This window comes from Ursus arctos, unplaced genomic scaffold (genome assembly GCF_023065955.2).
Source record: "Ursus arctos isolate Adak ecotype North America unplaced genomic scaffold, UrsArc2.0 scaffold_6, whole genome shotgun sequence".
Classification (NCBI taxonomy): domain Eukaryota; kingdom Metazoa; phylum Chordata; class Mammalia; order Carnivora; family Ursidae; genus Ursus; species Ursus arctos.
The window spans coordinates 11247680-11273842 of record NW_026623078.1 but is presented as its reverse complement, the minus strand read 5'-3'; positions in this window follow the sequence as shown (position 1 = coordinate 11273842).

Sequence of the window (26163 nt, the reverse complement as noted above, 5' to 3'; positions counted from 1 at the left end):
GACATTTCTAGGGGTTCCTGGGTGGCTCAGTGGGTTACATGTCTGCTCAGGTCATGATCCCAGTGTCCCAGGGTTCCCTGCTCAGCAGGGAGCCTGCTTCTCCCTCTCCCTCTGCTGCTCCCCCTGCTTGTGTTCTCTTGCGTTCTCTCTCTCAAATAAGTAAGTAAATAAAATCTAAAAAAAAAAACCCAAAAAACAAAAAAAACACAAAGTAGATATTTCTAATTCCTAATTATGCTTTCAGGAAGAGGAAAAAAATGTGGCATACTTTTTTAAACAGTCCTGGAAACTCAGACTTGTCTTTGACAACTTCAGAACTTCAGAGGCATTTTTCATTACAAATGAGTAAGTGATACATAGAAGTTGGAAGTTTAAAATTTAAGGTCAGAAGAAGGCAAGAAAGGATTCCCTATCACATCTTTGGTTTCATTCATGTCTGGAATATTCTACATGGTCTGTTGTTGAATTTAGACATGATTTTAAAGTATTTAACAAGGGGGTAAACCTTAATTATTCAATTGTCAAGATTCTCCATAGTTTCCGTAAGATAAATGATAGCTTTTTCTCAACACGAAAGAAAGAAATAAGAAAGAAAGAAAGAAAGAAAGAAAGAAAGAAAGAAAGAAAGAAAGAGAAGAAAGAAAGAAAGAAAGAAAGAAAGAAAGAAAGAAAGAAAGAAAAAAGAAAGAGAAGAAAGAAAGAAAGAAAGAAAGAAAGAAAGAAAGAAAAAAGAAAGAAAGAGAAGAAAGAAAGAAAGAAAGAAAGAAAGAAAGAAAGAAGAAAGAAAAAGAAAGAAAGAAAGAAAGAAAGAAAGAAAGAAAGAAAAAAAGAAAGAAAGAAAGTCATCTCAGAACTGAAGTGAGAGGGTCATGTTTTGCAATATAGTTTTCTGAAGAATTAAAAAAAAAATCATACCTCTCGTTTTGATAAATGAAGTGTAGCTCTGTCCCCTGGAGAAAGAACATACTTAAGGGTATAAGGCATACTTGACCCGATGTCCTATTTCTGTGCATGGCATGACCAGGACACAGAGCTAGACAGTTATGTCAATGATTTGCCAGAGTCGTAGCCTTCACAGTTTCTTTCAACCATAAAGTGTTATTTATGACCAATTGTCTGTGGATAAATAGCCCAGTCTGGTGATTGACATTAAGGCACTTTCTTCCTGTACCTAGAAACGTAGCCGCATGAAAGATGTTTGCGCTGATTCTAAAATACGATTTCAGTCTTTGCTATGGCTCTCAAAAAAGTTGTTCAATAAATAAAAAACCTTTCTCATTCAGTGAAAAGCACGGAGTAAGCACTCTCTTCTAAATGATGGCCACGTATATGCCAAGAGCTGATTTACGCCCTCACATGATTTCATTCAACTGTGCATGTATAATGATTCTTCTACTGATGTGTAATTTCCACCGTGTTATATGATAAATAGGTTGGTCAACATTTATTCTGTTTTTGCCTCAATCATAAGATTTTTTACATTCCCTTTGGTACTGTTTTTTTGAGCTTCTCAGTAATAGAGACTTGGATAAGTTTTTGCTATGACTAGTATTCCTTGATACTTCCCTAATTTGAGTCTCTGATGAGCCTTCACAGGGAAAAAAAAAAAAACACTTCTTACTATAAAGCATACTTCTGATCATGTTTTAGAAAACCAAAATGATATAAATTCTGCATTTTTGACAAAATTTATGAAGGGTAATGTGTGGGAATTTGGGATTTTTGGTATTACAAAAAATTTTGGATAATTACAATTGTGTTTCCTTTTCGAAATTTAGTTTTCCAGAGCCTTGGTGCAACCATCACATTTAAATATTTACCCCTCATTTATACCCTAAATCATATTCTGTGAGTAATGTTCTCTTTTTATAGTTACTTTGCCATTCTGTTTTTAATACTTATATCTTCATTTTTTTCTCCACTAGTAATTGCTATTTTTTGCATTAATGAATCATTTTTAGCCATTGATCCATGTTAGTGAATTAGTGATAAACAATATTTTAGTAGTAAAAATGTAAATGTAACAAAAGTAAGCAATGATCTATGACTGACATGAAAACTGGTTGCCCAAGAGGAATGGCACCTAGCTAATGTAAAGTAGACCGGGATCTCGGGTGCAGAATTTAAGAGTATACCAACTCCATAATATAGATAAATAATACTTAACATAGAAATCCTTGATAAATAAAAAAATATTAACCTTTTAAGTTAAGATCAATATAATCTTAATCCTTCAGATTGTAATATGGATCCACAAAGCACTGACAGACATATGACAAAACCTCTATGTAAAAGTATTAATTAAATATACAAGCAAGTTGAGAAATGTGTAGAAATCAGATTGCCTCTGCCTTTTCTTTTGAAACTACCAGAGCAGTTGTGAACCTCCTGACAGACAACTGGGGACTATAAACATCGTATTCTAGAGAAATTTATTGAGAAAACCTTATCCGTTTTGTGTTTACGTTCTCTGCTTGGAAGGACTAGTATTTTGTGCATGTGTTGCTTGTATTTAATGCTAGTCACTTATAGTATAGTTTGTGAAATTTCTTCCTTAATTGCAAAGCTGTATCCACATGTAAGCTGTTACCATTATATGTAGTGAAAGACACTCAGGCACTCTATTTTCTTTCTGATCATAAAGATGATAGTTTCCATGATTACATTTTCAAATTGCATCATATAAGCATACTATTTCATTTATATGTCATATATAAGCATATGAAACAGAGAATGAAACATCAATGTTTTATTCAAATTTTCTTTTACTTGGACTTGTTCCTAGGTGAAACCATTCATAGTAAGGTGAAAAATATTGTGTTATATATTTCATTTTGGGACATAATTTTGTTTAAAATTTTTTAGCATGTTGAAAAGTGTGTAGTAATGAAACATATATTTTAAATTTAAGCTCTAGAATTCCTACATCAAAGGCAAAATTTCTTCCCATAGCATATAAAATGTTTATGATTCCTGAGGAAATGAAATCAGTTAAGAGATTATGTATGCAACATAGTTAATGTGCCAGAAAAAAATTAAAGAAAAATACAACATGGCGTAAAATCCCACATCATAAAATGCATGAGACTGCATTTCAATCATTCCTTCCATTAATAACAAGAACTCCAGGGCTTGCCTTAATGTCACAGACACAGTGAGGCAACTGTCATAGTGATTAAACCACAATGTCTCCCTACATCTTACTTCATTTTGTATGGGTTTGGGGAGCCCCTTAAACTTGAAATGCCTGCCAGGTAGCTTAGATTTTGAAATGTGAAATGGTGTGAGGGGCCAATACCCCCTAATGATGAGAGGAGCCAGTCTGAGAGTATTATGTCAAAGCATTCTGCTTATTAACAAGTCAAAAATTCATTTTTTTAAACAAAAGGATATAATCTTTTGTTCAGATTAAGTTCAAACAATTGACATGGTGAGAGTACTCAAGACAGCTACTATTTGAAATAACTTGGCATTTTTTCCCCTGTTCAATTGGTTTAATGTCTCAAAAACATCTCAACTCAAAAAGTAACTCAAAAGCAATTGACATCATTTATCACATTGCAAAACATCTCAAGTCAAGTCAGACATAATAATGTCAATTGAAAAAATTGACTCGGTTGGTTAAGCATCTGCCTTCGACTCAGGTCATAATCCCGGGGTCCTGGAATCCAGCCCCAAGTCGGGGTTCCTGCTCAGTGGGGAGCCTGCTTCTCCCTCTGCCTCTCCCCCTGCTCATGCTCTTTCTCTCTCTCACTCTTTCTTTCTCAAATAAATAAATAAAATCTTTAAAAAAAAAAGCCATATACATACACACGCACACACACACACACAAAGGCATGGATATATTTTGTACATATATCATATATTAATATTTCAAAGAAATGGATTTCTAATCTCTGTTTTTAGTAAGCAGTCTTAATGATAAGCTGAGTTAATTCAAAAGAAATACTTGCCACCTCAAAAATATATATATATTTATATATAACATTTATTCTTAAAAAAGAAAAAGATGGCTTCTGCAATCGTTTAAATGTTTTCAGAAAGTCAGTGGGAAAGAATGAGCTGGAAGATTCTCTGGTTTTTATTTTACTGTTTTAATTTCAAAGCTCTTCTACCCCTGTGAGTGATGAATGGGAAACATCTATCAGGTAGATATAAAGTAGTAGAGCTAGAAAGGTGGTTTTCAGCTTTGTTCAGAATGATATCATTGACTTGAGAGAGTCATTTACACATGAATACAAGTCCTAAAGGAGTCTGTTTAGTTACATCTGGGAGATCTGAAAGGGGATATGGAAGAAATGTGTCCCTTTTACTAAGGCAATATGACAGGAATATGACTAAGGGTTATGCCAGGAGTGAGTCACTTTAAAATGGATGGAATGTAAATCATTAAATGTCTCTTGGGGAAGATATAGTACTCAGTGCATCATAAGTGGGTTTAAATAGCTACAAGTTTGCTGTTCAATGAAACAAAACTCCAAATAAAGTTGAAAGTAATTGATAATCAGTTCAGAATGATTTTTAAGAAGATGCATGAGCCTGTTAGAACTAAGAAAACAGGCTTGATCCATTATTTTCCTGCAGCTTGATGAGAGCGAAAGGATGAAGACCTTGGACTTTGGAGTACACGTAATTAATGATAATAAACAATTATGATAATATTTTATTAATTCATTTAATAATCTTAATTTTTAAAGCAGTTTTAGATTATAGGAAAATTGAGTGGAGAGTACTGAGAGTTGCCATATAGGCTCTGTCCCTACATAGGTACAGTCTCCCCAACTATTCACGTACCTTATCAGAGGGAAGCATTTGTTACAATTGATGACTCTACCTAGACATATCACTACAACTCAAATTTGGAGTTTCTGTTTGTACTAAATATATTGTTCTAAGTGATTCATTTATATTTTTTACACAATTGTAGGTTCTCATGCAGTTGTAAGAAATAATACAAAGTCCATATGCTTTTCTCCCAGATTGACTTTGTGGTGTCACTTTGCTTAACTAGAATATGACATTACAATAGGAAATTGGTATTTATACAATTCATTGACTTTATTAAAGTATCAGTTTTATATGTAGCCTGTGTGTGTGTGTGTGTATGTGTGTGTGTGCACATGCACATTTTTTCTATGCAATTTTGTCATGTGTGGATTTGTGGAACCACTCCCGTAGTCAAGATCAAGGACAGTTTCATCACGAAGATCCCTTGTGCTACCCTTTATTAGCCACAGACACCTCCCTCTCCCATCCCTAAACCTTAGGAACCACTGTTGCCTTCTTCATGTTTATAATCATGTTATTTCAATAATTTTATGTAAATGGAATCATAAAGTATGTAATCTTTTGGGATTGACATTTTTTTATTCAACAAAATCTCCTTGAGTTCTATTCAAGTTGTGTGTATGAGTAGTTTCTTCCATTTCATTGCTATATGGAATTACATAGTATTGATGTACCACGGTTTTAATTATCCAACTGTTGAAGGGCATATGTATTATTTCCAGTGCCTGGCCATTACAAATAAAGCTGTTAGAAACATTCATGTACAGGATTTTGTGCATGAAGATAATTTTTATATCTCTGGGATAAATGCCCGGGGATACAATCCTGGGTCGTCTTCTTTTTTTTTTTTTTAATTTAGCCATTCTGATAATCTGTAGTGGTATTTTTTGTGGCTTTAATTTGCATTTCCCTAATGGCTAATAATGTTGATCAACTTTTCATATGTTTACATGCCATCTGGAAATTCTCAGGGAAATGTCTGCTCATGCCTTTGACCATTTTCTAATTGATTTTTGTTATCTTTTCTACCGTTGTTTATATATTCTAGATATCAGTCTTCTATCAAAAATGTGGTTTGCAAATATTTTCTTCCTTTCTGAGGCCTGTTCTTCCATTTTCTTAACAGAGTAAAAAAATTAATTTCATTGAGGCCCAGTTTAATAAATTTCCCTTTTATGGAATGTGCTTTTAGTGTCAAGTCTAAGAATTTTTCACCAAACTCTAAGTTCCAATAATCTTCTCTTATATTTTCTAAAATTGTATACCTTTATGTCTTACATTTATGTTTATGATGCATCTTGAGTTAATTTTTAAAATAAAATATGAGGTTTAGATTTAGGTAGTTGTTTGTCTATTTGTTTTTTGTTTTTATGCTTATAGATGTCCAATTGCTGTAACAACATTTGTTGAAAAAGTACTCTTTGTCCATTGAATTATTTTTTAAAATTTGTCAAAACTCAGTTGTACATATTTATATAGTCCTATTTCTGTGTTCTCTATTCTGTACCACTAATCAATGTATTTATCCTTCTGCCAATATAATAGTCTTGATTACTATAGCTATGCATTGTATCTTAACATCAGGTCCAATGATTACTCCCTCTCTAATCTTTTCAATTGGTTTTATGATTGCAAGATCAAGGTCCTAAGAATGTAATAGGTCCATGTAATGTCCATGTAAATTTTAGGATAAAACTGTCTATGTATGCAGTAATACCTTGCTGGGATTTTGACAGGAATGATATCAAACCTATAAATGAATTTGAAATGAACTGACATTTTTGACTAAGTTGAGTATTCCAATCCATGTACACAGTTTCTATTTAGGACTTCTTTGATTTCTTTCACCCAAGTTTTTAATTTCACCATACAGACTCTACATATATTTGTTAGATTTATACCTATAAGTATTTCAATTTAGGGAGCAACTGTAAATAACGTAATGTTCTTAATTTTGGCTTCTATGTGTTTATTATTATTATAAGAAAATGCCATTGAATTTCTAATAAAACTTTTATTTTAAAGTTTTATATTTCCAGTAAAAATCTGAAGATAGAGTTCCCTCATACTCCACATTCAGTTGCATCCACCATCAACATACCACATTGGCATAGTATAACGTCACAATCAATGAACCAAAATTGATACATTATTACCATCTTAAGTCCATGCTTAATTTAAATCAATGTTCTTTCTATATTCTAGGACTCTATCTAGAGTCCTATAGTCCTCTGCATTTGGTGGTCGTGTCTCCCCCGGCTCTCCCCATGACAGTCTCTAAGATATTTCTGAGGAATAATGGTCCATGGTGACATAAATAAATGATTGAATAAATAAAGAAATAACACATAAATGGATAAAAGAGATGAATACTCTATGAGGAAGTATTGAAAATAATTTATGTATATATTTAAATAAATCATGTTTTCAATTTTCTGTATTTTATGATGTGTTGATAATGTGAGACCTTGCTGACCCTGGAGAGACTGCCCTTCCCAGGGCTAGTTAATTCCAAAAGACAGTAAACAACCTGCCTGAGAGCACACCTCTCATTTGCAAGTCAATTCTTCCAGAGCTCCACTTTTCCATGAAAACCACAATAGAGTTTCTGTTCATGCTTCCCTCTTAACACTTTGTGCCTCCGACTGACCTTTATGCTTTCCCATGTGGTTTTGCATGGTGTGGCATGTCCCCTGGTAAACTGTAAGAAATAGACTCTTCTTTTAGAAGCATCATAATATACCTGATTTTTAAAAACCATAGGTACATTTTGAAAGAATAATCTGCCCTCAGTGAGGTTGAGCATAACACCTCACTTTGGAAATGCGGGCTACATATAGTGACTTCTTTCAAACATGTATTGTAAGGAAATGGGGTGGAAAAAGTAACTTTTAAGTGGAGAAACTTGACAAGCACTATTTCAGCTTCAATCAGCATGACTATTAAGATTTTAAACAGCTTACTTTACATTAAAATATCTAAAAAGAAATTAAAATTTTACTGTAGTTATGAAAATACCTCATATTAGAAATTATGCGATTCATCCAAGAGGTATTTCAAAAGAAATTTAAAACCTTAGAAGAAAGCATAGGACAAAATCTTGGATTTGACCATGTTTTCTTGGATACAACACCAAAAGCTCACAAAAAAAGGGAAAAAGAAAAACTGGACTTCATGAAAATTAAAAAAAAAAATTGTGCACCAAAAGACCCTATCAATAGAGTAAGCAGCCCATGGAATGAGAGAAAATATTTCAAATCATATATCTGAAAAGATATTAATATCCCAAGTATATATAGAACAGCTAAAACTCAACAACAAAACAAACTGATTCAAAAATGAGAAAAGGACTTGAATAGACATTTTTCCAAAGAAGATATATGAATGTCAATAAGCAAATGAAAAGATGATCAACATCATAATTATTAGAAAAATGTAAATCAAAACTGCAATGAGATATCTTCTCACAGTCAATTAGGATGGCTATTATCAAAAACAGAAAACAACAAGTGTTGACAAGGATGTGAAGAAACTGGAACCCTTCTGCACTGTTTGTGGAAAGGTAAAATGGTATGACAGTTTCCCCAAAAATAAAAAATTGAATTGCCATATCATCCAGCAATTCCACTTCTGGGTATATGCCCAAAATAATTGAAAAGAAAGTTTGAAAAGATATTTTATACCCATGTTCATGGAAGCATTATTCATAACAGCAAGAATGTGGATATAACCCAAATATTTACTGGCAGATGAATGGGTAAGTAAAATGTGGTATACACATACAATGGAATATTATTTATCTTTTAAAAAGAAGGAAATTCCATAATATCCCACAAAATAGATGAAACTAGAAGACATCATTCCCAGTGAAATAAGACAGACAAAAGACAAATATGGTTATGATTCTACTTATCTGAGGTCCTTAGACTTGTAAAATCATAAAGAAAGAAAGTAACATGATGGCTGCCAGGAATTGAGGGGGAAGGAGGGATGAGTAAGTGCAGCATAGAGGATTTTTAGGGCAATGAAGATACTCTGTATGATATTGTAATGGTGGATTCTTGTCATTACACATTTGTCCAAACCCATAGAATCTACAGCATATAGAGTGAACCCTGGTGTAAACTGTGTACTTTTATGGTGATAATAATGTGTTAATGTAGGTTAATTGTAACAAATTTTCCATTCTACTTGGTGATGTTGATAATGCAGGAGGCTTTTTGGAAGAGCAGGGGAGGTAGGGTGTATGTAGGAAATCTCTGTACGTTCGACTTAATTTTGTTGTGAACCTAAAAACTGCTTTAACAAATAAAGTCTATGAAGACAACTTCATGTTCATACAACAAAAAGTACACCAAGGCTTTATTCTGATAAAGTATAAGTTGTGTAATAAAAATATTGTAATGAATTTGAATGTATCACATAACCTAACATCAAAATACATAACAGTAATTTCAGATAAGGAGAAATTGAAAAGAAATAATAATAGATAAATTGATTCTCCTAGCTCCACCAATGTAACTAGTAACCTTGATGCAATCTGCCAAAATATATTCCTGGGCTTAAATAGTACAGAAAAAATGTTTGAATTTAAATTGCTTTTAGGTCTATATCACTCTTAATTATATTATATGTTCAGCTCCTCATGGAATGCATTCAAATTTACAAGAAACAGAAAATTTATTATGACAATTAAATCATCACAGGTCATGAAAAAGAATAAATTTCCACCTTATTCCCACATTATTTTTACTAACTCATAATGGTTAATTTTGTGTCAACTACTGGGCCATGAGATACCAATATATTTGGCCAAACATTATTCTGGGTGCTCCGGCGACGGTGTTTGAAGGTAGACTGAGTAAAGCATATTGCCCTCTCTATCGTGGGTGTGCCTGAACCAATCAACTAAAATGGCTGACCGTCCCCAAGTGAAAAAGAATTTCTCCAGCCTGACTACCTTTGAACTAAAACATCAGCCTTTTCTGGGTCTAAGTCTGCTGGCCTTCACACTGGAACTACCAGAATGTCTAGTAAACAGACAAGTAAAAACCCTTTATATAAAATCTGACACTTCAGCTGTGTATGTTTCCATTTCCCTAACCAACCCCCAACAAACAAATTTTGTGTATTAGACATTTTTCTATACTGTGAGTGTAAATCTTAATTTTGTTTCCTGAGAAATATTTCATACTTCTTGTGTGATTTAGATCTTTTTTCCTGTGCATTGCCTTCTCCTGCCTTTTGTCTCCAGCTATTGCCTGTCCTTATTTCTTCTCAGAATTATTTATATATTATCAATAGTAATAATGTTTTGATTATAAATATGAAATTTTTATAAATTGTAAAAGTGCTGTGGATTTTTTTTCCACCACCATCCATCTCCAGAAGTCTGTTGGGTAGATCTTGGTCCTTAATTCATGTAGCAGTATGCATTCTTGTGGCCCTGGTACAGGACCAACCCGAAGATAGCTTGAGATTTGCATCCAAATTTTTTTTTTATTGTGGTAATATACATGGAACATAAAGTGTTCCATCTTAACCATTTTTTGAGGATAAAGCTCAATGGTATTAAATACATTCACATTGTGGGGCGTCCGGGTGGCTTATTTGACTAAGCATCTGACTCTTGCTTTCACCTCAGGTCATAATCTCATGGGTCGTGGGATTGAGCCCCGAGTCGGGCTCCACACTCAGCGGGGAGTCTGCTTGAGATTGTCTCCCTCTCCTTCTGCCCCTCTCATTGCTCTCTCATTCTAAAATAAATAAATGAATCTTTAAAAAAAAATACATTCACATTGTTGTGAAGCCTTCCCCACTATTCATCACCATGGTTCTTTTTGTCTTGTAGAACTGAAACTCTATACCCATTAAACAACGACTCCTTTATTCTCTCCTTATCTTTTCAGTCTCCATAGTTTTGTCTTTTCTAGATGTCATATAGTTAAAACCATGGGGCGCCTGGGTGGCACAGCGGATAAGCGTCTGCCTTCGGCTCAGGGTGTGATCCCGGGGTTATGGGATCGGGCCCCACATCAGGCTCCTCCGCTATGAGCCTGCTTCTTCCTCTCCCACTCCCCCTGCTTGTGTTCCCTCTCTCGCTGGCTGTCTCTCTCTGTCTAATAAATAAATCTTAAAAAAAAATCATATGATATGTAGCCTTTTCAGATTGCCCTTTTATACTTAGTCAATGTATTTACGTTCCTCCATGTCTTTTCATGGCTTGATAACTCATATCTTTTTAGCACTGAGTAATATCCCATTGTCCAGATGTACTACAGCTTGTCCCTTAATAAAGGACATTTTGGTTGCTTCCAAATTTTGACAATTATAAATATAGCTGCTGCTCCTTTTGGTAAATTTCAAGGAGCACAACTGCTGGATCATATAGTAAGAATATGTTTAATTTTGTAAGATACTGCTGAATTGTCTTCCAAAGTGACTCTACTATTTTATACACCAGCAATGAATGAAAACTCCTGTTGCTCCCATCTTCTCTCTTATCTGGTGCTGTCAGTGTTCTCAATTTTGGCCATTCTAATAAGCATGTAGTGGTATACCAGTGATGTTTTTAAACTGCATTATCCTGATGACATATGATATGGAGCATCTTTACATGTGTTTATTTGTTTATTTCCATCTGTATATCTTCATCAGTGAGGTATCTACTCAGGTCTTTGGCCCATTTTTAAATTAGCTTTGTTTGTTTTATTATTGCTGAGTTTTAAGATTTTGTTATGTTAAGGATAATGGTTCTTTATCTATGTCTTCTTAAAATATTTTCACCCAGTCTGTGAAAAAAATTTTAACCCATTGCCTTTTGCAGAGCATTTTTTAATTTTGATGAAACCCAACTTATTAATTAACCCTTTCATTGGTCATGCTTTTGGTGTTGTATCTAAAAATTCATTAGCAAACTGAAGGTCATCTTGGTTTTCTCTTATGTTATCTTCTAGGAGTTTTACAGTTTTGTATTTTACATTTAGGTCTCTGATCCATCTTGGGTTAAATTTGTGAAAAGAGTGAAGTTTGTTTTTTATTTTTATTTTTGCAAATGTATGTATAGTTGTTCCACAACATTTGTTGAAAAGACCATCTTGGCTCCGTTGTATTGCCTTTGCTCTTTTGTCAAAAAACAGTTAACTATACTTATGTGAGTATATTTCTGGGCTCTCTCTTCTATAGTTTTCTCAATCATAATCTTCAATACATCGCCATCTCTGTTTGCATTTATTCAATATAATTGCCTATTTTTCCACTTTAACTTTTCATGTCAGTTTTTATTCATCTTGTTTTTATTTTAAGAATTGTGAGTTTGAAAAAACAAATCTGTCAGGTAGTTTTGTCTATATGAGAATTAGCACTGTTAAATATAATAGATATGTCAATCCTAATTTGTTATCTTTTTATGTCATAATTGAGTGTATAATGCTCCTTTCAGCATATTGAATTTATTTTCCTTTTGTATTTGTGTACTTCTCTTTTTCTTCAGTTCCTCAAAATTAATAACTCAGTGAAATTTTTATTTTTTGTTCTTTTGATTTAGACTGGCAATTTAATTGATACCCAGAAATAAGATAATTATCATCTGATTTATTCTTCATCCATGCATTTCTTACATAAAGAGCACTGCACAAATGCAAGTTTATATGTGACAAATTATCACAAAGTGAATGTGAGCATTTAAACAACACTTAAATCTTTAACCCCATTCTTTCAAATGATACCAACTATCCTGACTTCTAGATCTGTTTGTTAGTGGTTGAAGTTAACATGAATGGAATTATAGACCTTGCTGTTTGCCTCTGATTTCTTTCATTCAACTTTTTATTTGTGAGATTTATTATGCTGTTTTTTTGTAACAGTAAATGATTCCTTTCGATTGCTGTATCACATTTCATTGTATAAATATATTTTCTAAATGGTACTTAGTGAATAACAGAGCTTATTAACTTTAATTTTAATGTAGCATTTTAACAATCTTTATGATTAAGCCTCTTAAGTTTCTGTTAAGAAGTAGTTCTTCAAACTACACTTTTATAGGTATTACCTGTGATTATTATTTTATGTATCAACATGACTAGGAGATGGGTGCCTGCATTTGTCAATTTCCTATTGGTTCTGTTTCTCTGGAAAATCTTCATACATGACCCATGTTTTATTTGAGAAGCTTTATTTTTGTAACTTTTACATTTATATCCACAATATATCTATAATTAATTTTTTGATTGATATAGAGTAACAATTCTCAGAAGGTTCATTAGATAAATTTACATAAATTAAAACAAACAAGTAAATGTGCATAAATTAATATCACATATAGTCTTATAGTTCTAGAAAATTTCTGGAAGGAAATACTCAGAACCATTAAAAATGATTATTTCAGTGGAGTAAGTGATATCATCAGGTGTGAGGTCATAATTTCTTACTTTATATGGATCAAACAATATACAATGGTGGCTAAAGTATGCTTAAAATCTGTCCCTTGTCAAATAGATCCCTAAAATGATTATTTTGTAGGGTTCCAGAAGAGATTGAAATGAAAAATGCAACAGGAATAGTCTCTCAGGAAACAAACACTGTCTTTGCTCTTTTCCATTGCTGTACCAAAGATCAAAATTATAAAACATTTCTTCTTGCTGAGAGTCATTACCTCTTCTGTAAAATGTCACTTGGGTAGCCTCGAGAAACAGCATGATTCTTACTAGTTACACTGGGTTTTGTTAATAACTTGATGTAGAAAAAAACATGCTGTGAATAGGCCAAGTAATGAAGCCTGGAGGAATTAGGAAACTCCTTTTAATCCTGACTGTGATTTCCAATAGACAAAACTAATTAAGTCAAGTCCAGCTCAAGTTTGATTTGATTACCTTATGGCCTGACATGGTGGTGAGGTTGTCTTTGCAAACCTATAAACACTTACTGTGCATGATGGACTTTCAAAATCAATATTTTGATGACTAACAGCATAAAAGAGAATTTTTTACAGTATGATCTGAGAATATTATGGCGCTTTAGTGCAATACAAGTTAGCACTTCCTTTCCTCATTCTGTCATGTAGGAAAAGAATGCAATTATTTAGTAACCTAAAAATGAAGAATGCATCTTTGAGTGTAGACTAATCAAAATCTAAGTTTTCTGAAGAAAGCTTTACAACCGGTGGGAGAATGAAGAAAAAAATAAAAGCAAATAAATGATTTTCACCTAGCCAATACATAATTGTTGTTATGTTGTTAAAATGATATAGTTGGCTGAGAATTTATCTAAAGATGAGTTGTGTCAAGATTCTAACGAAGATGTTGATGTGATGTATACTTATTGCTAACTTTCAGGCAAAATTTAGAGTTTACTTTATATGAAATTGAGATTCATTATCTCATGTAATGACTGCAATTTGGGTTTCTATTTTTGTGTGAATCACAGCAATGACTATTGCTTTAATGAAGTTGAAATTGCTGACTCCTTGTCAGTGAGATCAGCCTTCCAAGTGTGGGAAGTGGTACCCACTCTCACTGGAAAGGGTAACACTGTGATCTTTGGTGAGGGTGCTGGTTAATGTTACGATTAAATCACCTGCTAGTGGGGGTGTCACTTGTGAGAAGAGCACGGCTCACATTGGCACAAAGGAAAGTGCCTTCTCAAAAAGTTTTCTAGGTTAGTGTCCTAATTTGAAGAAAAGCATAATGCTTCAAAATAGCCATCAAAGTTCAGTTTTCAATAATTTCAACACAAATAATGAAGAATGATAATCCAAAAATAAATTTAATTTTATTTTGTGGTTCTTATTGGAATATGGGATAATATGTAGTAATCCATTTAAAAATAATACATTATAAGACCAGCTTTTCAAAGAAACAGAAACTATACCTTCTGCATTACTTTCTTGTTCAGTTTTTCTCTGACTCTTCCTCTTGCTGAGTTTCAGTCTTAAAAAATGTTGGCAAGAGCACCTGACTCACATTAGGCATCCAATTAATGCTAGCTCTTTTTACTTTTGATATTTCCAATTAAAATAAAGAAGGATGTGGACACCCATTTCCATTTTAATCTTGACAACTGAAATTACATGCATCTTTGTCAAGACAAAATTTGAAGTATATTTTACTAGGGTTTTGTTTATCTGGTCTCTCAAATGAAAGTAACAGAATTTTGATTACAAATTTAAATTTCTTGTCACTCCTATTCATGTGCTTCTCAAGAAAAAAATTATTGAGAAGATTGAATGCAGCATATCAAGTAAACTATAGGCACTTTATTAGATACCAATAAAAGAAAGCTTTCTAGTGTATTACAACTATACTGCCTTTTCTATGGTAGCATTCAAATATTAACCACCAGCACTGCTTGTTATCATGAGTGAAGCCCTTAGACAGAAGTCAAGGCTTTAATTTATTTATGACTCTTGTCAATGATTTCATTTTTTTCATTTATCATTTTTATTTTTGTATATTCTATGTGTTTGTGACATTTTTTAATCATTAGGAGCATCACTCTGGAGTCACACTGTGTGAGCTCCAATCCCTCTCGGTAACCTTATCTAATTGTCCCATTGGCCAGAGTTTTATCTTCTGGAAGTGGTGATAACAGAATCCATCACATGGGGTGGTTTGAAGTTGAGATGAGATAATACATATACATGATTAGGACTCTGCCTAGCGCATTGTAGATTAATAAATGTTATTTTATTATTATTGGAGAAAGATAAATGTTCATATAAATTTTTATTCAATTCCAGACTGATATACCTCATTTCAATTATATCTACCATTACTATTTTGGTCTTAAGTGAGGTTGCACATATTTGGGAAATTCAATAATTGCGAGTTTAATAATCCTTGTGAAGTTCCTTAAGAATACAAAAGTACTCAGTATAACTGACATATTAAGTGTTTAATAGATACTCTTTTTTTAATATGCTGGGATAGAGTATATTTCAAGTTTTCCCTAGAAGCTGCCTCTGTTATTCACAAACTTTCTTCCCTTTGGTTGTTTCTCATTTCCCACTAGTCCCATAGCAAAGAAAATGCCAGCGTTTAGAGAGAGAGCTGGGACCACAATGTTTAATGGTGTGATGTCATAAAACAGGGAGTTAATTATACAGACCAGAGCTAAACAAAGAAGGCGACAAAGGCATTGTGGAAACCCTCAATAACACTGCACTGTCTCTAATTCCATCACAACCAACTAAGATAATTTAAAATTTACTGTGTATTAGCTGGAAATAAGTTACTGATGAAAAAAGATAACATAAATGAAGGTAGCTAAGTTTAATTTAGGCAACTACATCAAAAACTTATGATGTACTATATGCTCACTAACTGAACATAATAAAAATAAATAAATAAATAAATAAATAAATAAATAAATAAGCAAATAAATACACAATTTTAATCAGTGAAATTGAATAGTCTTAGTCTGGTGGAATAATTACCTGACTTGAAGTTCAAAGATCTGTGTTCTAATCCTGACCATGCTATTTATTCCCCACGTTAGTTTGGGTTGGGTCTATAAATATTCTACATGAGGACAATGATGTTGCAGCTAACAAGAAAAAAGAACTATTCTTTAGGACATCCCCCTGGCTGCTGATTCTAATTGCTCAAGAGGACATCATGGTGATGGGGTGGCATGGTCTAGTGTCTGCTCCCAGCTTTAGACTTTCAGAACTTGAAATTACTAATTTCTCCAAATTGTTTGGTCTCTTTGCAATTGTATGTTGATAACACCAAGAAAATAGAGTATGAACTGAACTACAATTTAAAAATATAGAATGTAAAGGGGAAAAAAAACTTCAAGTACACAAAAATTCCCAGGAAGTAAATATAGTTAGAAAGACAAATATATTCAGAAGATGCTTAGAGAACATGGAATTGAGAAGATAAAAATCTGATAACTTGGCATAAATTAAACCTACTAGTTTTCATTCTTTATGTTCTGACATACATTTCTCAACATTTTTTACACTATGACTATTAACTTTGATTATTCTTGAACAAGTGATAGATTAAAAGTGAAGCTTTTTTCCAGAAACATTTTAAAGAAAACAGTAAACTGTGATCAGTCTTATAATTTGAAATGATTCCCATGTGTTTAGTAACAAAATAATTATAGTAATATAACCTATTTTTTGCCAACAATGTTCATACTTTGATTTTTATTTTTTATTTTTTGTATTTGAGATCATTCCTTAAGATCTTTTTTTTTGTTTCTTTTGTTTTGGGAAGACACAAATAAATACAAAAATAAAATTTTCCTCAGTGTTCTTACATCAACTTATCACTCAGAATCTAGAAAATGAATAAGGTAGTGGCCTACAGAGAGGTCATCAATTCTATTCTAAAGCTAACCATTTATTGGTTAAGTGACTTTGTGCAAGTTTTATAAATACTCAGAATGTTCGTATGAAATTTGGAGCTATTAAGGATACTTAAGTAGTCTATATGTCCTTTGGGGCATACATGACATAGTGGAACAGTACTCAGCAAATACTACGTATATTGATAATGACAATTTAAAAAAAATCAAAACTTCCTGTTGCAACAAAAATGAACTATCCCTACTGACTCCAAGATCCCCCTTTTTCCATCTAGAAAACTGGGGAGCTGCCTAGTAACCTTGCAACTTGTTGAAGGATTCCATTGGTCTCTTATTGCCTCCCATGTCTCCTGGACATGGCACAGGTGACAAAGTAACAAGAAATGAAACAAAACAATTCCAAGAAAAGCCAAAGGACCAGGGGAGAGTAGAATAAAAATAAGAAAACCTTTTTGGCAAAGCTGTCTTAATCCATCCAAATGCCAAGGCACAAACTGCAAATTGCACCCTCTTCTACACCCGCTCCATCTGATCGTTGTTTCAGCAGGTACAACCAGCAGCTAATTTTCCATCCCCCACCAGCTGGTGCCACACTGAATCCCTTACTTAGGTAGTATTGTTGGGCTGGTGGGGGTTGATCTTCCAGACACTGCCCAAAGGAAAAGGCATAATTCAAGGCCTTCTCAGCAAGGCTAAGTGGGAACCTGATCTTGCATCTCCTTCCAGGGGAAGCAGGTGATGCTTGAATTCCTCCAACAGGGTAATGTCAGCAGGGCCCAGCAGAGAGCTTGAACGCTTTTCTATCCAGCATCAGTGAAGCTGGATCCAGCATTAGTGAATAAGGCCCTGCAAAGTGAAGCTAGCCCATGCTCCATTTGTGTCCTTTCTCTCCCTTGGTGTCAGCAAAGCACAGTGGTAAGCTGAGCTTCTGTCACTATCCCATACCAACCAAGTCATGCACATCAGTGTTCCATTTCCTCGCTTTGTGTTGAGATCTGGGCCCAGGAAGAAGCTGATCTTATACCATTACTCAGAGGCAAATGGGGAGTGTGGAGTCAGTACTCTAATTTAGCCAAGCAAGTGTCAGCAGGTGTCTGTAGGTGTCATCTGAATGAATGAAGCACCATGAATCCACAGTCCTGTTGCCAAGGCAAAGAGGCATATACTCACCCATTCAGATGGCCTGCTGCCTCCAGAGGAGATTGCTTGCTAAAAACTAATAAGGAAAAATATCAACAATGGGATTGAGAGTCTCATAATATTTTTTAAATGTCCACAATACAATCAAAAAGTCATTCATCATACAGAGGAGCAGGAAAACTACAATTCAAAAGAGAAAAGATTATCAACAGACACCGAGGCTGAGATAAATCTGATGTTGAAATTATGTGAGGATTTTAAATTAGCCTTCAAAAATTATTCAACAAGTATTACAAACTTGAAATAAATAAAACTATATAGAATCTTAGGGGGGAGAAAAACAGAAGTTATAAAAAAGAACTGAATTGAAATTATAGGACTAAAAAAAATCAATGAAATAAATACACTCACTGGTTGGGCTCAAAAATAGAGTGGAGATGACAGAGGCTAGAATCAATGAAGGTGAAGTCAGATCAATAAAACTGGAGAGAGAGAAAATAGATCGAAGAAGAAAAATAATAAAGCTGTAGGGGCCTATGAGACAATAACAAAAACCTAGTATTTATATCATTATGTAATTGGAGTCCTGGAATGACAAGAGAAAGAGTGGGACTGAAAAAAAAAATGAGGAAATAATGACTGAAACCTTCACGAATTTGGCAGGAGCATATCCTAAATGTTTAAGTAAGTCAGTGATCTCCAAATAGGATAAACTCAAAGAAATCCATATTAAGGCCCATTATAATTAGACTTGTGAAATTGAAGACAAAAAAAAAAAAGAAAGAAAAGAAAACCTTGAAAGCTGCTGAAAAAACTTGTGTGTTATCCGTAGGGGAAAAAAATGCAGTCAAAGTTGACTATTCATTTGAATCTGTGGACACCAGAAAAAAAAGCACAACATATTTCCTCTTTAACAGCTTTATTGAGATATGAATCACATACCATACACCCAACCATTTCAAATGTATACTTAAATGCTTTTTTTTTAAAAAATTAGATATACAGACCTGTGTAAGCGATCACCACAATCTAATTTTAGAACATTTTTATTATACCAAGAAAAATCTAATAGCTGTCATCAGTCACTTCCCATTCTCTTCTACAGCCCACCCCAACAAGCCTAGACAAGCACTATTCTACTTGCTTCTCTATAGATTTGCTTATTCTGGGCATTTCATATGTGTCAAATCAAACAATGTTTGGTCTGGTCTTTTTTGATTGGATTCTTTCACTTAGCATTATAGTTTCAAGATGTAGCCATGTCATAACTTCTGTCATTATTGCAATTTTATTGACAAGTAGTATTTTATTATATAGATATATGGTATTTTATTTATCCATTCATCATTTGATGGATATTTAGCGTTTTTCTGTTTCTTAGTTAAGATGAATAATGCTGCTATGAATAACTGTGTACAAGTTTTTGTGTGGATATATTGTTTTCAATTCTCTTGAGTATACTCAGAATATAGACCTAGGGATAGAATTGCTGAGTCACATGGTAACTAAGAAGCTGCTCATTGACTTTTCTCAGACAATTTCTCAGACCGTCCTTGTTTTTTACAACTTCGACAGCTTTGAAGAGTACCACGCAGCTATGGGCTCTACTGGGATTTTTCTGATGCTTTTTTCACTATTAGATCTGAGTAATGTGTTTGTAGATGAAGTCATTTTCACCTTATCAAGCTTATATACAATCAATATGACTTACCACCATTGTGGTTGACCTTAATCACCTGGCTGTAGTAATATTTCTTAGGATTCTCCACTGTAAATTTCCTCTTTTTATTTCCTCTTCCCCACATGTTTTGGAAGGCAATCAGAGATACAGGTTATGCTTAAGGAGTGGGGATTTATGTTCCTCCAATTATTTATTTCTTCAATCATTTGTTTATTTTGGTATGGACTCATGGATATTAATTTTACACATTGTATTATAATCCAATAATTCTTTATTCATCTTATTTTTTCTAGTTTTGGCTGCTGGGATATAAAACACTTTTATCACCCTAAAAATTTCCCTCATGACCCTCTATAATCAAACACTTCCTAGAAACCAGATTTGTCTTCCATCCTTACAGATTTTCCTTTTCTATGATGTCACATAAATGGAAAATAAATGGAGTTTCTTATGCAATCATGTTATTGCATCTATCAGCAGTTGTTCACCTTTATTACTGAGTGGTATTCCATATGGTTTATCTCAATATATTATCCATTTGAAAGTTAAAGGATATTTAAGTTCTGTCCAGTTTGTATAGTTGGTATAAACGCTTATAAGTAGGGGTTCTTTTTATGAATATAAGCTTCATTTCCTTCTGAATAAATGCCTAAGTGTGGAATTGCTGAAATGTATAGCATATGTAGGTTTAAATTTATTAGAAACTGACAAAATATTTTCCCAAAGTAGCTGCACCACCTAATATTCACACTTGGTACTGTCAGTTTTTTTCAACCTTTTTAATAAGTATGTTTTAAAACACAATGCAGTTTTAAAATGAATTTCTCTAATGACTAATCATGTTGAGCAAGTTTTCTTGTGATTATTTGGCATTCATATATATCTTCTTTGGTGATAATCTTGTGTGAACCATTAGCTCAATTTTTAATTGTGTGTTTTACTATTGAGTTTTGAGAATTGTTATATTTTATGGATAAATTTACTCTGTTATTTATACATTTTAAAAACACTTTTCCCCTTTGTTGTGTATTTTCCATTCTTATCAGTGTACTTTGAAGAACAGACATTCTTGATATTGATGAAATCCAACTTATTATTACTATTATTTTCTAAGAAATGTACCTAATAAATTTTTGCCTAGCTGAGGATACAAAGACTTTTTGGTATGTTTTCTTTGAGAATGCTTATAGTTTAAATGTGATGTTTAGGTATACGGTATATTTGTATTTCCTTCCTTCCTTCCTTCCTTCCTTCCTTCCTTCCTTCCTTCCTAGGTAATATTCAATTGTGAACTTTCATTTCTTTGAAATGCTGTCCTTTCTCTCTTGAATTGCTTTTGCATCTTTGTGAAAAATATACTTACCACATATTTATGGATCTAGTTCTGGATTCTGTTCCTTTCCATTGATCTAAGCTTTTACCCTTTAACCAATACCACATTATCATGATTATAGTTGCAAATCAGATAGTTTAAGTCCAAATACACTCTTTTAACATTGTTTTAAGAATACTTATTCCTTTTCTTTCCATATAAATTTCAAAATATGATTGTCCAATTCTATAAAATAAATCTGCTGGGATTTTGATAGGGATTGCACTGATTCTATGAGTGTGTTGGAGAGAATTGAATTTTAAATATCAAGACTTGGGATTTGTATAAAACTAAAAAAGACCCTGAATAGCCAAAGCAGTCTTGAAAAAGAAAAACAAGGAGGAGAAGAAGATGCTGGCAGAGGAGGATGACCCTAGGCTCATCTCATCCCTCAAACAAAACTAGAAACTATCAAATCATTCTAAATACCTCAGAAACTAACCTGAAAACTGACAGAGCAAACTCCACAACTAAAGGGAGAGTAGAAGCCACAACAAAGAAAGTAGGACAAGTGAAGATGTGGTTTAAGGAAGAAACAGATTGTGGGCACTGTGGAGGAGAGGGAACCACGATCACTGAGAAGGGTGAGAGAGAGAAAAACATGTAAGGGAATGTACAAGGAGAACACCTCCCTGAAGCCATTGGCTGGGAAAATGAGACAGCTGATTTTTGTGAGTTCTTGCAACTAGAGGGCTTAAAAATGAGTTTTAAAGGTCAGTGGGCTTGGCTGGGATAGAGCCCTGAAGGCACTGCACTCATATAAAGAAGGCAAGCAAGAAAGTGGTCCAGTTTCATTCTTTTGAATGCTGTTGTCCAGTTTTCCCAACACTTCAACAACAAAAATGTGTTGAAGAGGTTGTTCTTCACCCCCATTGGCTATTCTTTCCTGCTTTGTCAAAGGTTAGTAGACATATAGGTGTGGGTTCATTTCTGGGTTTTCTATTCTGTTCCATTGATCTATATTCTGTTTTTGTGCCAGTACCATATTACCTTCATGACTATAGCTTTGTAGTATATTGTAGATAGCTTGAGTCTGGAATTGTGATGCCTCCAGTTTGCTTTTCTTTTTCAAGATTGCTTTGATTATTCAGGGTCTTTAGTGGTTCCATACAAATTTTGGGATTTTTTGTTCTAGCTCCATGAAAAATGATGGTAGTGTCTTCGTAGGGATTGCATTAAATGTGTAGATTGCTTTGGGTAGTATAGATATTTTAACAATATTTGTTCTTCCAATAACAATCATGAAATGTTTTTCCTTTTTTGTGTGTCTGTGTCATCTTCAATTTCTTTCATAAGTGTTCTGTATGTTTTAGAATACATAACTTTTCCCTCTTTGGTTAATTTTACTCTTAAGTATCTTATGGTTTTGGTGTAATTGTAAATGGAATTGATTCCTTTATTTTTATTTCTGCTGCTTCATTATAGGTGTATAGAAATGCAACCGATTTCTATACATTGATTTTGTGTCCTGCAACTGCTGAATTCATATATAAGTTCTAGCAACTTTTTGGTAAAATCTTTTGGGTTTTCTATATAGAGTATCATGTCATCTGCAAGTAGTGAAAGTTTGACATCTTCCTTGCTGATTTGGACACCTTTTATTTCTTTTTCTTGTCTGATTGCTGAGGCTAGAACATCCAGGACTATGTTAAATAACAATAGTGAGAGGACATCCCCATCTTGTTCCTGAACTTAGAGGAAAAGCTCTCAGTTTTTCACATTGAGGATGATATTAGCTGTGGGTCTTTCATACATGGCCTTTATGATGTTGAAGTATATTCTCTCTATCTCTACTTTGTTGAGGGTTTTTATCAAGAATGGACACTGTATTTGTCAAATGCTTTTTCCGCATCTATGGCAAGAATCATATGGTTCTTATATTTCCTATTATTAATATGGTGTAAAACACTGATTTGCAAATATTAAACCCTTCTTGCAGACCACTTTCTTATACCATACACAAAAATAAATTCAAAATGGATGAAAGACCTAAATATGAGACAGGAAACCATCAAAATCCTAGAGGAGAACACAGGAAGCAACCTCTTTGACTTTGGCCATAGCGAATTCTTACTTGACATGTCTCCGGAGGCAAGAGAAACAAAAGCAAAAATGAATTATTGGGACTTCATCAAGATTAAAAGCTTCTGCACAGTGATGAAAACAATAAATAAAACTAAAAAGCAACCTATGGAATGGGAGAAGATATTTGTAAATTACATCTCTAATAAAGGGTCAGTACCCAAAATCTATAAGGAACTTAACAAACCTGACACCCAAAAAAACAAATAATCCAGTTAAGAAATGGGCAGAAGACATAAGTAGATATTTTTCCAAAGAAAACATAGAGATGTTTGACACAAAAATGAAAAGATGCTCAACATCACTCATCATCAGGGAAATACAAATCAAAACTATAATGAGATATCATCTCACACCTATAAGAATGGCTAAAATTAACAACACAGGACCACAGATGATGGTGAGGATGTGGAGAAAGGGGAACCCTCTTGCACTGTTGATGAGAATGCAAATTGATGCATCCAGTGTGGGAAACAGTATGGAGGCTCTTCAAAAAATTAAAAACAGAACTACCCTGCAGCTCTTCAATTGCACTACTAGTTATTTACCCAAAGGATACAAAAATACTGATTTGAAAATACACATGCACCCTGATGTTTATAGCAGCATTATCAACAATAGCCAAATTATGAAAAGAGCCCAAATGTCCATCACCAAATGAATGGATAAAGAAGTTGTGGTATGGTATGGTATATATGTATATATGCATATATATATATATATATATATATATATATATATATATATATATAAAATGGAATATTACTTGGCCATCAAAAAGAATGAAATCTTGCCCTTTGCAATGATGTGGATAGAGCTAGAATGTATTGTGCTAAGTGAAATAAGTCAGAGAATGACAAATACCTTATGATTTCACTCACATGTAGAACTTAAGAAACAAAACAAATGAACATGGTGAAGGGGAAAAAAGAGGGAGGCAAACCATATGAAACTCTTAACTATAGAGAATGAACTGAGGGTTGTTGGAGAAGAGGTGAGTGGGAGATCAACTAAATGGGTATTAAGGAGGGCACTTGTTTTGATGAGCACTGGGTGTTATATGTAAGTGATGAATCACTAAATTCTACTCCTGAAATGAATATTACACTATATGTTAACCAACTAGAACTTAGATAAAAACTTGAAACAAAAAATAAAAATGAAAACAAGCGAACAAATAAAAAGAAAGCAGGCAAATAACCCAGAGGCAGACAGTATGGAAACAGTGATCTGAAAAATGCCTGTATACACAGCAGGGAGATTACTCGCTCTTCTCAGAGTCCTTTCCTGAGAGGAAGTGTTCACAGAGAAGCCTCTCCCAGAACAAAGGAACCAGCAGTTACCATTTTCTTCACCTGCCCATCAGCATAAACACAAAGCCACCTGTGGAAAGAAGCACAGGGCCCACACTGGCTGCCTAAGCTACTTATTTTGGGTCCCACACCCACGCACCCTGGTGGGGCAGCCCTTCTCAGTTAAGCTTGCCTCAGTCCCAGCATGACAGGCTCCTCCCCTAAAAGACCAGCAGAAACCCCTTCCTACACCACATCTCCTGACCAGAGAGTTCTGCAGGATTTCAGTTCTAGTGGTAGTATCAGGTCTCATTTCACTAGCAGACCAAACACACCTAGCTAAAATGTGTGGCATTCTGGCCAAGGACCAAACACTGCCCCCTGCAGGCAAGGAGAGCCTCTGCAGATGACTACCCTGAAGGATAGAATAGCCAGAACAGCATGTAACTCACTCTGGAGACACTCCCTGAAGCACCAGGCCCTGGTCACCATATGATCTCTTCTTCATAAAGCCATTACTCTCAGAAGCAGGAAACATAACTGGCTTTTCTAACACAGAGAAGGCAGAGACTTCGCCAAATGCCAAGGCAGAAGAATTCATCCCAAATGAAAAAGCAAGATAAGGCCATGGCCAGAGATCAAAGTGAAACAGATGTAAGTAGCATGGCTGATGGAAAATTGAAAGCAACAATCAAAAGGATTTCCACTGAGCTTGAGAAAAGAACAGAAATCATCAGGAAGACTCTTACCATAAAGGTTAAAGAGTTAAAGAAAACTAAATCAGAAATGAAGAATCAAATAAATGGGATAGGAAACAGACTTGATGCAGTGAATAGCAGGCTGATAGAAGCAGAGGAATGAATTAGTGACCTAGAAGACAAAATAATGGAAAATAATGAAGCTGAACAAAAGAGAGAAATATTATGGAACACTAGACTTAGGGAACTCAGTAACTCCATCAAATGTAATAACATTCTTATTATAGGAGTACCAGAAGAAGAAGAGAGGGGGAAAAGGGAAGAAAATTTATTTCAAGAAATAATAACAGAAAACTTCCTTAATCTGGGGAAGGAAATAGACATAGAGATCCAGGAAGCACAGAGAACTCCCATCAAAATCAACAAAAGCCGGCCAACACCAAGACATATTGTCATTAAATTTGCAAAATATAATGATAAAGAAAAAAATCTTAAAAGCAGCAAGACAAAAGAAGTCCTTAACTTACAAGGGAAGACCCTTAAGGCTAGCTGAAATTTTCTCAGCTGAAACTTAGCAAGCCAGAAGAAAGTGACGTGATATATTCAAAGTGTTGAATGGGAAAAATCTGCAACCAAGAATACTCTATCCAGCAAGGCTGTCATTCAGAATAGAAGGAGAGATAAAGAGTTTTCCAGACAAACAAAACTCAAGGAGTTCATGACCACTAAACCAGCTCTGCAAGAAATATTAAAGGAGACTCTCTGAGTGGAAATGAAAGATGAAAAGTGACAGAG